Below are 15101 nucleotides of genomic sequence, written 5' to 3'. Positions count from 1 at the left end.
AAAAAAAAAAAAGGGAGACATTAGGGAGAGAGAGAGAGAGAGAGAGAGAGAGAGGGTACTATCCAAGTTTTAGTGGGAGAACCATAGGCAATGTACTGATACAACAATTTTATAAGCAAAAGATGTTCCACAAATTCAACTCATAAAGGAAAAAAAAATAAGGAAATAGTAAACAGAGAAAGAAGGGTTACCTTAACCATCCTCAACAGAGGGATGTGGATGAATAAATGGAGCTCTGCTTTACAGAATGTTGCACGCATTCGCTAAGGCCTTCCCCAAGGCATGCGCCAAGATGATGTTCATGAGATCATTCGGCAAACGGTCATCTATTGGGTAGAAGAAAGGGCTGAATTTTAATTTGACGTTGTCATCTTCCCATTTCAATGCTTCCCACCACTGCTGGGGTCCATAAATTTTCCTCAGATTAGGTGCACTGTCTACGCCAAAAGGAAAAAATTCCAGTTTTGGGCCAACGAAAAAAGAAACCTCCTGTAATGAGGGCCAACAGAAGGAGACATTCCCCTTGGAGAAGTGAACAAATTCCTGTAGAAAACAAAGTTCCAAACGCTTCAGTTTCGGCAACATCACACATTCAGGCTTCCTGCTGCTGGACTCCACATCGTCAACTGAAATCATGTCTATGAAATTATCACACCCGAGAATTCTCAATAACTCCATGTGGAGGGAAAAAAACTCCCTCCAATAAGAAGCGTACACGTCATCACTACACGTATCTACATTCCAATGACATATAAGGCCCATCATGCTCAAGCCCAAATTGAGTGTATTTTTAGCCCAAGACCATTGTTATTTGTCTTCCAACCTCCATCAAGGCCGAATCAAGAGGTCATCAGCCCAACTTGTTAATATTTAACATCCGGTCCGTTACTCAAGCCCAGCCGGATCAAAGTATGTTCAGCCCAGTTATTCAAGAATGCACAAGTCCTACCAGTTGAAGGATTTACCGTAGAAGGAAAATTCTGAGATAGGAAGTTTTGTACAAGGCAAGTTCTATGTATGGAAAATTAGACAATAGAAAGAACTCTATTAGTAAAGAATGTTTATATAGAAAGAATTGGAGGACAAGCAACGCGAGTCCTACCATAATTTTACAATCTTTTGTATATAAATAAAGGCTTAGACCTCCAACAAAGGGATCAAGCAATTCTACGCTTCAACATATATTGTTCTTGTTTATTTTTACTATTGATTGAGTGAGTTGTTTTATTTTTCTTAATCATTATTGGTTGAGCGAAATTCTGCACCTACACTTTGGCGCCGTCTGTGGGAAACGTATAAAAATATACTCCCACTTGTTCTTCAAATCAAATCCTTAGTCGTATCTGGAATGTCAAACGGAGAGTCAGCAATGAATCAACAGATAGAATTGATGCAAAAGATGCGAGAGGAGTTCTTGCACCAATTTGAGACACTCCGGCAAGCAAACGATACGAGTGTCGCCCAGATAGCTGCGCTTCAGCAGCAAACTCATACGCTGCACATGGCAATGGCCGGGCTAACGCCACAACCACCACCAGGCGATGCTGCAGCACCACCCCCCACCCAGAATTTACCTCCAGTTCACGAGCCTCCGGCCAACGGGACACCACCCAACGGGGCTCGACCTAATGAGGTTCAGCAACAGCAAGGGACAAGGTCCGAGGCAGTTGCTTCGGATAATCTCCTGCGTCGTACACAGGACGAACAGGCCGAGTCCAGCCATAGGCTTACGGTATGGTCCAATGGCGTTCCAGATGGCACACGCGTACAAGATGCCTTCGACGAAAAGAAGCTATTAAGAGTTCAGACACCAGCCGAGATGGCTAAAGAGCACAAGAACTCCTTAGTCAAGACTCCCTTTACTGACGATGTGTACCTTGTGGAGAGACCAAGGAAGTTCACTATGCCATCCTTCACCTAGTTCGATGGGGCAGGAGACCCCTCTTGGCATCTCGATCATTATGCGCAAAAGATGGCACTGGACGATCATAACGATCCGTGGATGTGTAAGGTTTTTCCTACCAGTTTAACCGGAGCAGCGTTAGAATGGTTCAGGAATAGGCTACACAAGTCTATCCCTGATTATGAGACCTTGTGCACTATGTTCTTAGCCCAGTATTGCGGAAATAAGAAGCAGAAGAAAAGTATCGCCAGCCTTTTCACCATAAGGCAAAGGAAGGGAGAAACTCTGCAAGATTTCTTATCCAGGTTTAACATGGAAGCCTCGGAGATAGCAGATTGCCACCCTGCCACGGCAATCGAAACATTTAAGTTGGCAATGATCCAGGGAACTAAGTTTCACACATCCTTGATCAAATATTACCCCCCGGATATGCAGACTTTGAACGCTAGGGCACAAATCTACATTCGGTTGGAGGAAAACGTAGCCCACCGTGCATAGCACGCTACCCTCGTCACAGTGGAAAACAAGTCTCGAGAGAAAGCTGCAAGCACAAGGATGCAGAAGGTTCCTCATGCCGCCACACAAGTCACCCAAGCGCCTGAGAAGAGGCAAAGGACAGAGGACAGGTTTACCCCTCTCCGTACTACCTTAGTGCGCCTATTCCAAGAGAATAAGACGAGGTTCGCAACTCTTCAGCCAATGAAACAACCCTTGGAGCAAAGGGACAAAAGCAAACATTGTGCCTACCATAGAGACTATGGGCATACCACCAATGACTGCAGGTCCCTTCAGCGACAGGTAGAAAGCATGATAGCGAAAGGAGAGTTGGTGGAGTATCTCGCCACGAAGGAGTACGTAAAACCTTGGGAGGTTAACCCTCGATGGGTAGAGGGCGGTCAGGTAAAGGTTATCCATGCCATACACGGAAGGTCAGAGGATGATGAAGAGTCTGAAGAGTTGTACAGATCCAGGCTGAGAGAGGCTCATAAGTTACGAAGATTGTCTTCGGTAAACACGGTTGCACCAGGCAGCATCAACATTGGATTCGGTAACAATGATCTGTCTAGAGTCCAGCGCCCGCATGAGGACCCCTTGGTCATTAGCCTCCTAGTAGCGAATTATATGATCAGGAGGGTGCTGATAGATCCGGGAAGTAGCGCCAACATCATTACAAAAGCAGCTTTCGATCAGCTGGGGGTTTCACCATCGTCCATCAGGCCAACTTCCAGCCCCCTAATGGGGTTTGATGGTACTAAGGTGAATCCGCTTGGGGTGATCGATTTATCCGTTACTGCAGCAAAAAGGACTCTGAAGCAGAACTTTGTCGTGACGGAGATTCATCCATCTTATAACCTCATTATGGGGAGAGGTTGGATCCATCGTATGAACGGAGTCCCCTCTACCCTTCATCAAGTAATGAGGTGTTTATCCCCAGATGGCAGGGAGGTCATCGACCTCTGGGGAGACCAGGTTGCTGCAAAAGAATGTTACATGCTAACGCTATATGAAGCAAAGAAGGCGTCGAAATCACCTCAGTCAGAGGCGAATCCCAAAGACGCAATCAAATAGCAGTTACAGTATCCTCTGCCCAAGTATCTCAAGGCAGTGGAAGAAGTCAAGGCTGAAGCACCTACCGAGGAGTCCCTCGAAGTTATAGAGGTAGTCCTCGGAGACCCTCAGAAGGTCACCTACATTGGCTCATCTTGCATAGCCGAAGAGAAGGAAGCATTGATCAGGGTCATTCGGTGCAATTCGGATGTCTTTGCCTGGGATCGCTCGGACATGGTGGGGATCGATCCTACGGTCTCATGCCATAGTTTGAGGGTTAACCCAGAATTCAGGCCAGTCAAGCAGAGGCACCGACGGTTCGCACCTGAACGGAATCGCATAATAGCCGAGGAAGTAAATAAACTATTACATGTAGGATTCATTCGAGAGGTGCAATACTCACAATGGCTCTCAAATGTAGTAGTCGTTCAAAAGAAGAATGGGAAATAGAGGGTATGCGTAGATTATACCAACCTTAACAAAGCTTGCCCAAAAGATAGCTTCCCTCTGCCCAAGATTGATCAAATGGTGGATGCTACGACAGGTTATGAGAGGCTCACATTCCTCGATGCATACTCCGGCTATAATCAGATTCCCATGAATCCTGAAGATGAGGAGAAAACCGCTTTCATCACAGAGACGGGCACTTACTGCTACAGAGTGATGCCCTTCGGTTTAAAGAATGCCGGAGCCACTTACCAGCGACTTGTCAATAAAATTTTCAATAATCTACTGGGGAATACAGTTGAAGCCTATATCGATGACATGGTGGTCAAAAGTATAGGGAAAGAGGATCACCCGAAGCACCTCCAGGAGGTCTTTGATACTCTCAAGAGGTACAATATGAAGCTGAACCCCACCAAGTGCTCCTTCGCCGTCTCTTCAGGATAGTTCCTCGGGCACATTGTAAATAAAAGAGGAATAGAAGTAAGCCCAGCTCAGGCAAAGGCACTCATACAGAACCAAGAGCCAAAAACCCGCAGGGAAGTGCAAGTTATAACCGGCCGAATTGCGGCCCTCAGCCGGTTCATATCCCGATTATCTGATAAGTATAAACCTTTCTTTGATGCTATTCGATCCAAAAACAAAGATATGTGGGGACCTCAGCAGCAGGAAGCTCTCAATCAATTGAAAAGCTACATGACAAAACCCCCAATCCTTTCCGCTCCAACGCCCGGAGACACTCTCATCCTGTACTTGGAAGTATCAGCTGTAGCAACAAGTGCAGTGTTGATCAAAGAATGAGGCAAGGTTCAGCACCCAATCTTTTACACAAGCAAAACGATGACGGATGCCGAGACACGGTACAGCAAGACGGAAAAGATAATCCTGGCGTTAATTTATGCCAAGAGGAAACTTCGACATTACTTCGAATCTCACAGCATAGTGGTACTTACAAATCACCCTATATGGGCTATCCTAGCTAAACCAGACTTGTCTAGTCGAATTACAAAATGGGCTATTGAACTTAGCTCTTTTGATATCACCTATTCACCAAAGGTATCTCACAAGGGGCAGTCAGTAGCGGATTTCCTACTGGAGTATGAAGATCAATTTGAGGAGCCGACACTTCAAAAGCCGTACTGGGAGTTACGGGTTGATGGCTCTTCCAACCAGAAAAGGGCAGGGGCCGGGATTGACATCACAACACCCGAGGGTACCAAGCTGCAGCAGTCAATTTGGCTAGATTTCCCAGCTACTAATAACGAGGCCGAGTATGAGGCGTTGCTTACCGGCCTTCGGCTAGCTAAACAGCTACAGGTATGGTGCTTAAAAGTTTTTAGTGACTTACAGCTTATGATCAATCAAGTGACAGGGCACTATTATCCCAAGGAGGAACGTATGAAGTCATACAAAGATGCTGTAGAGAATGCCATCCGGGAGTTCGATCAGATCGAATTCCATCAGGTACCACGAGATGAAAATGCCGAAGCAGATTGATTGGCCGCAGCCGCATCATTTTCAGACGAAGAGTTGATTCGGCTTGTTCCAATCGATGTCCTCGAAGAACCTAGCATTAATCCCCGGCAAGAGGTGATTGTGATCCCGGAGGTTCCACGCGAGCCATGCTGGATTGATCCAATCAAAGCCTACCTCAAGGAGGGAGTTCTCCCAAATCAAAAAGCTGAGGCAAGGAAGCTTAGGCTTACCGCGGCTAAATACTCAATCATCAATAACCAGTTATACCGAAGGTCATTCTCCGGTCCTTATCTTAAGTGTTTAACCCCTACTGAGGCTCTCACAATTCTAAAACAAATTCATGAAGGAGATTGTGGAAATCACTCGGGAGGAAGATCCCTTGCACACAAAATTCTAACCCAAGACTATTTTTGGCCATACTTGGCTCGGAATGCCGAAGAATACTCAAGAAGATGTGACAAGTGTCAGCGCCATGGTCCAATAAAGCATCAACCTGCCGAAGGTTTGCACGCCATGGCTAATCCATGGCCGTTCGCTCAATAGGGGATTGATGTAGTAGGACCGTTACCCAAAACCGTGGAAAAAAAGGAGCATGTGCTTCTGGCTACGGATTACTTCACCAAGTGGGTGGAAGCTGAAGCCTTCTCTAGTGTCACCCATGAAGAAGTAAAGCATTTCATTTGGAGCAACATTATTTGCCGGTTTGGGGTACCAAAAGTCATCGTAATGGACAATGGTAAGAACCTCGATAACAGAAGTACAAGAAAGTTCTTTAACGAACATGGAATCCTGCAAAAATTGGCTGCAATTAGTCATCCACAAGGCAATGGGCAAGCTGAAATAACTAATCGCACGATATTTGGGTGCTTAAAGAAAAAATTGGAGAAATTAAAGACAAAATGATATGAGAATCTCCCTCAAGTGCTCTGGGCCTATCAAACCACTCCAAGACGACCCACGGGAGAAAGCCCATTTGCTATGGCATATGGATCCGAAGCTGTCATTCCTACCGAGTCCATAATCCCAACCCTTCGGACATCCTTGGTACTGGAAGGGAACAATGAGCAACAACTCGAACATAGCCTTGATCTTGTGGACGAAAGGAGAGATGCAGCAGCAATTCAGCTCGCGGCATACCAAGAGCAGGTGTGTAACAGTTATAACAAACGCGTCAGATTCAGGAGCTTTGTGGTAGGCGATTGGGTTTTGAAGCAAGAGACAGCTTATGTAAAGAAACTGGAACCTAATTGGACCGGACCCTACAGGGTTACTGAAGTAGTGGGGAAAGGAGCATATCGTTTAGCCGAAGCTGGCAGACGTCCCATTGCGCGTCCTTGGAAAGCAATACACCTTAAAAGGTATTTCCATTAGATAAGTTTGTCAATTTTACTACAAATTCTTCACAAATAAGGCTGAGTATGTCCACAGTCAGCCAAACTTTTCTTTATTTTGCTTCTATATTCAGTACAACTCTACTCTATTTATTTCTTTCTATAAAAATGGGGGCCATACTACTTTATGATTATACAACTTTTATGCATGCAACTTTTATGCATGCGTCGCATTAGGCAATTTTTATGCATACCAAGTTGCACTATGCAATTTTTATGCAATTAGAGGCAAGCTGTTAAAAAGCATTCGTCGCAATGATTTTTAAGAAAAAAAACATGAGTTATGGCCTATGGTTAAAACTTTCTATCCCACATCGACAAAAAAGTATGTGCTACATTCTGTTATATATGGGAATATTCAAATAGTTAATTACGGTGTAAGGAGGGCCCACTGGTATTTAAGGCTGTCAAGCTCGATACCAGAGGCATTCCTTACACCGACCTTTTTGACAAAATTTAGTCTATATCCCACATCGAATAGAAATAGAAAAGAAATGCGGTTCATATATGCGTAATCCACTACATTTGGTTGCCAAGAAGGGAGTATCAATGGAGGAGGAAAGTCTCCAAAGTCAACAAATAGGAAACTTCACAGCCACTGTTACTCGCTTTCTTGGCCTCTTATCATTTTTGAATCCTCGGCCTCATGATAAGTTGTTTGAGAAAAAATATAAACAAACTTCCCCTCAGGCTCAGCGCCGGGGAGTAGTTCATTCGCCTCGGACCCTAAGTGTCCGGCTCGGCAAAAATCTCACCTCGGACCCTAAGTGTCCGGCTCGGCAAAACCTCCCCTCAGGCTCAACGCCGGGGAGTAATTCATTTAACCTCGGACACTAAGTGTCCGGTTCGGCAAAAATCTCCCCTCGGATCCTAAGTGTCCGGCTCGGCAAAACCTCCCCTCAGCGCCGGGGAGTAGTTCATTCGCCTCGAACCCTAAGTGTCCGGCTTGGCAAAACCTCCCCTCAGGCTCCGCGCTAGGGAGTATTTAATTCACCTCGGATCCTAAGTGTCTGAGACAGCTTCGGACCCTAAGTGTCTTATTCAGCATTATTCCTCCACGACTCAGTGCAGAGGAACAATTCGCCTCGGATCCTAAGTGTTCGAGACAGCTTCGGACCCTAAGTGTCTTATTCAGCACTATTCCTCCACGACTCAGTGCCGAGGAACAATTCGCCTCTGATCCTAAGTGTCCGAGACAGCTTCGGACCCTAAGTGTCCTATTCAGCAATATTCCTCCACACTCAGTGCCGAGGAACAATTCGCTTCAGACCTCTGGTGGCCGAATCAGAACTTTTTCCTCCGGACTCCAAATGTTTAATACCCTGTGGATGTGGATATATCATAAGTTCATCATGATCCACCCCCCATCAGGAACACACGAGAAAGAAAGAGTATGTATACGTCTACTGCAGGCAAGTCAAAGGCAAGAAGAGTTCACTTAACAGTTAGATCATTGTCCATATGAATCATCCTGAGATATCAATTAAACTGTTAAAAGGATCTCCTTCTTCCCACCATCCTTACTTTTTCTAGGATAGCATAAATCCGAAGCATAAAGACATTGTGTTTTGTTTGTCATAAAAACATTACCAGTCAGAAAAGTATGAACAATATCAAAAGCATACAACAAAAACAAATCAGGTATTGAAAGCCTAAAACAAAAATTATATTTATTATCCCAAACATACTGTCAATAAAAACGAAATACATGGTTCTACTTCCTCTTCGGATCGAAGGGAGTAGATTCAAAAGCATCCACTACAGTAGGACTTGGGGTAGGAGGAATTGAAGCCGCAGGGGCAGAAGAGCTAGGAGTACCCTTCAGGTGCGCCTTCACCATCTCGGCAAAGCGGATTTCAGCTTCCAAAGCCTGTGGCCCTTCATCATATGGGAAGTGCACCCCCACCTGCTTGTCAAAAGCGTCCGGATCCATCGTCCTAGGGCCTGAGCCCTGATTATAGCTAGACCGGAACGTTTTAGCACTAGCCAGGTGTGCCAGACAGGAGTAGCGCCCCTGCATTTGCTTCCCCGCCTTGAAGCAAGTAGTAAGAACCTCGGTTAGGCATTGAATTTCGGCCTGAAGATAATCCACCTTAGCCTCAGAGGCAGCCAACTGCTTCTTATACACATCCTTGGCTTTAGTAGCTATCTTCAGATTGGTGAAGGCAGTGGTGGCTCTCTTCTCTGCATTGTCAAGATCCTTCTCCAGCTTCTTGATGGAGAGGGATTGGGCTTCAACAGTGGCGCAGAGGGCTATGGTGTGGTATAGACTTTGTATAACAGAGGAACAAATATGAGCATAAATGGAAACATGAGTAAGCAAGAGTAACATAATTCTGAAGGAGCAATACGAACCTCTATGGCTCGGACCGGGGCAGAGGAGAGTAGTTGTTCCAACCCCATTTGGCTGATGGCTTCCTCGTCCTTTGGGAGCCACATTCCTCGGGCCACAGCCAGTGCAGCTGAAGGGTCTGTGATCACAGAATCCCCTGAATGCAGGACTGACTTGTCAGCTCTGGTGAAGGAAGGAGTCCAAGGAGCCCCAGTTTCAGCCAGAACAAATGCCCTGACTTCAACTTCAGATTCAGCCTCTCCAGCCTTTTTCCCTCTGCTTTTAGAAGGGACCTTGCCCTTGCCAGAGGATGGGGGGTTGAGGTGAGATTTCTTCATTGGTGGTTCCTCAGCTTCCACCTCACCCTCGGTAGACCTAATAACGACCAAGGGTTGGGCATCTTCGGCTTTCTTTTTTAAAGCCTCAGCCCTCCGTATCTCCTCCTCAGTCATGGGGAAACTATCAAAGGATGGTAGAGACAGATCCATGAGGTCTGCAGCAACAGCACTGGTGGCAATATCCTTGAGGTTTGAAGAATTTAGCAGGTCCTCGATAGGCTAGGGGTCACTCCAGACTCGTTCCTCAAGAAAAGAAAGTTTGTTCCTTGCTGCGGAGGATGGGAATGTAGCTGAAAAAACACCAAGAAACTCATAAGTACGGCGAAACATTAAGACTTGGCAAGGAAAACAGCCAGAGCACTTGGTATGAAGGGAGGTTAAGTATTCTATACCTAATTTCCCGAACTTGCACGGGATGGGGAACGTAATTGATTGGGGCACGAACCATTTTCCTTTAACTATAACCATCATTTCTTTCCACTTCTTCTCGGATGAAGGAAGGTTCGTGCATATCCTCTGATGAAGGGGAGAGGTAAAAAAGAAGCGACCAGGCTCGGTCCCATGCTTAGATATATTATAAGTAAGCAGAAGGTCGGCAAAGGTCAAATCCAGAGCCTCCAATTTCCGGCGCACCAACAGTGCGGAAAGGATGCGAAAGAAATTAGGATTTACCTGAAGGGGGGCAAGACCTAACTTGTTGAAAACTAAATGATAGAAGGGGTGAAGAGGGACCGGAGGGCACTAAGATGCCCTACCGAAAGAAGCAACTCACTCTCTTCAATTCCCTCGCCGGAGGTAAAATCGGCACCCTCGGGATATTCTACAATTTCTACTCCCTCAGGAATATCAAATTCTTCCATTACCGAAGCAATAGAGAACTTGATGCGGCGAATAGAGATGATTGCTTTCCTCTCTTCATGAGCAAAAACATTATCAGAGCCTGAGGTGGATGTCTCGGCTGGAAGGGGAGAAGTACCTAATTGATTCAACGAAAGACGATCTGTAGAAACCCTAGGAGGGGGGGCCCTAATGCGAACGGGGGAAGATGAAGGTGTGGATTCAGAATCCCCAATGTCTATACGTTCGGGAGTAAAGGAAGTACTCATAATGAAAGATTGAAGAGAAAGATACGAAAAAAAACTAACCTGACAAAGCGATGGAATGAAGAACGCAGGAGTGCAGCTAGGGCGAATGTAACTCTTGTAGAATCTTATACGACGGAGTAATAATGAAAGTCCTCGAACCGTCTCTGAAGCAAAGTAAAAAACCGGTTTCAATTCCCTCTTTAATGGGAGCCGTCACTCAATTAAAAATGAAATTTGGGGCAAAGTGTGGAGGGAAAAAAACTCCCTCCAATAAGAAGCGTACACGTCATCACTACACGTATCTACATTCCAAGGACATATAAGGCCCATCATGCTCAAGTCCAAATTGAGTGTATTTTTAGCCCAAGACCATTGTTATTTGTCTTCCAACCTCCATCAAGGCCGAATCAAGAGGTCATCAGCCCAACTTGTTAATATTTAACATCCGGTCCGTTACTCAAGCCCAGCCGGATCAAAGTATGTTTAGCCTAGTTATTCAAGAATGTACAAGTCTTACCAATTGAAGGATTTACCGTAGAAGGAAAATTCTGAGATAGGAAATTCTGTACAAGGCAAGTTCTATGTATGGAAAATTAGACAATGGAAAGAACTCTATTAGTAAAGAATGTTTATATAGAAAGAATTGGAGGACAAGCAACGCGAGTCCTACCATAATTTTACAATCTTTTGTATATAAATAGAGGCTTAGACCTCCAACAAAAGGATCAAGCAATTCTACGCTTCAACATATATTGTTCTTGTTTATTTTTCTTAATCATTATTGGTTGAGCGAAATTCTGCACCTACACTCCAAATTAAGGAATTGTGGAATTGACTGCCATGTGAAAAGTGTCCTCAAGCCATTGCAAAAACATAGTTCCAAATGTCGAAGATTAGTGAAACTGGTGCTGCTGCAGGTTCCTGATTGCATTGCTAATCTCCTGCAGATGCTCTCTAAATTTTTGAGATGTTGCAATACAAGGCATTCTAAATTTGCAAAGGCATTCGCTCGTGATCCAGCTTCATCTACAATGTTTTCAATTGCATCACATTTACAAACCCTGCAATATTTTAACCCATTCGTGTTTTCTACACCCAAATCTGAAAGTTTTCTAAGTTCATTGTGACGAACTAGTGCAAAAAACTCTGAGCGTAAAAGCACGTCCATTACTGCAGAGGGGATGATGTTGTCGCCATCGCTGCCACCTTCGTAACCCAAACAACTCTTATATGGTTTGCATTGATCTGTAAATCTTCCACATAGTGGAATTGTATTTGGGAATTCATGTCCAACATAGAAAACGAATTTCGTCAACTTTCCATGTCTCCATTGTTTGCTGTTTAAAAGAAAGTGTTTGAGATCACTTGCATTTCCAAATCTGAATCTATGAGAAGAAAGCCGTGTCAAGCTACCAAGCTCTTTTTGTAAGACTTCCCAACTTTTCTTTGTTTCATCTTTGATATCATATCCAAAAATATCCAATTTTTCTAAGAGACGAAGTTTGGACAATATTCCATTTAGATTGATCACATCGTCACTGAGACTAATCACTTCACTAGAAAATTTGAAACACCTAAGGCCAGTCAACTCCCAAACAGCACTAGGTATGAATGCCATGTTATTTTCTGTGAGACAGAGCACCTCAAGTAGCTTAAGTGCACGTACTTCACGAGGCAATGCCTTCAACTTCCTGCATCCTTTTAGAAGCAGTGCTCTGAGGCTTACCAAATTTGAGATGGAGGATGGCAATGAGATGATGCCGGTATCTGATAGATCCAAAACTCGGAGGCTTGGCATGCGGTTGAAGAAAGATTCAGGTATTGCTTGCAACCGAGAGCTAAGATAATCTTTTGATTGAAGCAGCAAAGTTAAGAGTTTGGGACAATTTGGCATCTCTGGTAAATTGTACAGTTGATTAAACATAAATGAGATCCTAATTGCGTCTTCCCAATCCTTATCATCTGGTATCTCATCTCTGCACAGTCCAGCTCTCACCATTTGTCTGCTTTCTTCTCCTCCCGGTGAAGTCATTTTTAGAACTAAATCTCGAACCACATCATGCATCTTTACATGCCTTTCATCCTCACACTTTTCCAACAGAGACAAGTCCTTCAACACTGGCCTCTTCTAAAGTCCTTTTACTCGGAAGAAGTCCCTCCGCTCTCCAATAATTAATCAATTGAGATTTGCTAATCTCGTGGCCTTCCGGATACAAGTTACAATACAAAAAACAGTTCTTGATGTTGGAATCTTTTAATTGATCATAAATGACCTTCAATGACCCAAACACACGGTCACTCACATTGTTGACAGTAGACATATCTGGTGACTTCAACTTCTTCAACAAGTTATGCCAGATATCAGCATCTTCAACCTTTCTTAGGGCACCACCTACTACATTTAGTGCAAGTGGTAAGCCACCACACTCTAACAATTTCTTCAGCAATAGGCTTGATAGTTGCAGACCTAACAATTTCTCCAACTTTTGATTCGAACATTTGCCATGATTCCTCATCAGACAAAGTTTCCACTTGGATTTCCACATCAGTCTCCATCTCATGACAAACTTTTAATTCTCTAGTTGTCAGAATAACTTTGCACACTATCTTGATTTATGCTTGGAATGCCTGCCTTACTCAAATCTACTCTTTCCCAAACACCATTCAGAAGTACAAGTACTTTCCGCCCTCAAGTTCGCGGTGCAGTCTCGTTGAAACTTCATTATCTTCTTGTTGGGATTTATATGCCCTGGCATAGCAAATTCCTATCTGGATTGTATTGACATATGTTCCTGACATATCTGAAATATTTATGATTTATATAATTGGTGAATTCAATGTATTATGTTTCAATTCACTATGAAATTGATAGTGTCCTGTTAATTACAAGAAATATTTATATATATGTATGTGATGACAATCAATGCATGATATATAAATAGTAATTATAAATTGTTCATAGTCGGTAATTATGGATGGACTCATAATTAATTAAGACTTGAACTGGATCCGCGTTAGGTTGAGATATATTGCGAGAGCCGTCGTATGCAATTACTCCCTATTACCGTCATAGCATTTGACTCTTAAGCATGAGAAAAGTATAGACTCTTTTATTAATTAATAATTACTTTGATTTGTTCGGCGGATTCTTCGGGATCCTTAGACCGACACTTTGGGTAGTTATGTAATTAATAGTTAGAGGGTTATATTTTCAATATTTGCATCATTGCTACTTGTATTTATTTTGTATTGATTATGGTTGATCACAAAGTAAATTCGAAGGCCTTCGTGTGTTTTTAGACAAAATGATTTATTATATATTTATTTATTTAAATTATTATTTTTGTCAAACAAATGTTTTATTGTGATCGAGCCAGAAATAATCAAAGGTACCAAAATAAATATATTAATTAAGTAGTCGGATTGATGGCTATATTTATCCGATAACTAATTATGCATAGAGGGGTCAAAGTGCAATATTGACTTAGAGGTTATTTATTATTTAATTGGAGTTCAATTAATTTCTTTTAGTGGAGTAGAAATTAATTTATGAATTAATTGAATTGGGTCCATGGACCGGGCCAATTATTAATTCATTGTAGCCAATAAAATAATAGGCCCAATGGATTCTCACTCATAGCCCAACTTGATATTGGAATCATATTAGATTTGAGACATATGAATTAGAGATGGAGAAGGATTTGTTGTTTCCTTTTCTTTATTTTTATGTTGCCTATAAATATACATGGTCTATGTATATTTTAGGGGGTGATTTTTATGAGAAGGAAAAAGGAATAAATTTTCTCTCTCTAGAAAATTAGGGTTTATGTTCTCATCTAATGGAGGCTCCCACAAGCCTAGTTTTCCAAGGTCATTCATGGAGGCATATGAGTGATTCCTAAAGGCAAAACAATTACCAAGAAGATGGAGATCCAAGGAGAATGCATCTAGCAAAAGGGATCTACAATAAGTGAGAACATTCACTTTAGAGGAGAGATCTGAGGTTTACTCAAACCTTGATGTAAGTATTCAATCTTTTAGTTGAATAATACATCATATTTTATTTTATTTTTTGCATAAAACTTGTCTCTATGTGATGAATCAAGATCTATGAATTTAAATCCCTCGAAAAGTTTTTAAAACTAGCACGTTTCCCAACAGTGGTATCAGAGCATGGTTTGATTCATTACTAGAGATCATGATTTTATGAAAATCATCATTCATGGATCCAAAATTATATTCATATATATTTTTATTGATGTATGTTGATGTATGATTTAATATGTTGATATATATTGATACATAATGATGTATGAATAATTGTGAATGAATGATGATGTATGGATGGGCCATGGATGAAGCTTATAGGTTAAATGAATGTAATTTTATCTTTGGATGAATGTAATTAAGGCTTTGATTTAGCCGTTTGAAAGTTCAATGATGTAATTTATTTTTTCCATTGTATTTCAAGTTGTAAATATTTTTAAAGCCATGTAATATTCATCAAAAGATGCTATGAAGCTTCAAGAAGGTCCAAAAGGGTTAAATTATGCTTCAGTAATTTTCTGGAATTTTTTGGAATTT

Source organism: Cornus florida, unplaced genomic scaffold, assembly GCF_030987335.1.
Source record: "Cornus florida cultivar Cherokee Brave unplaced genomic scaffold, ASM3098733v1 CherokeeBrave_3.0.0_Hap2_Chr03, whole genome shotgun sequence".
In the NCBI taxonomy this organism is placed as follows: Eukaryota; Viridiplantae; Streptophyta; class Magnoliopsida; order Cornales; family Cornaceae; genus Cornus; species Cornus florida.
Note: the sequence above shows the minus strand (reverse complement) of the source record.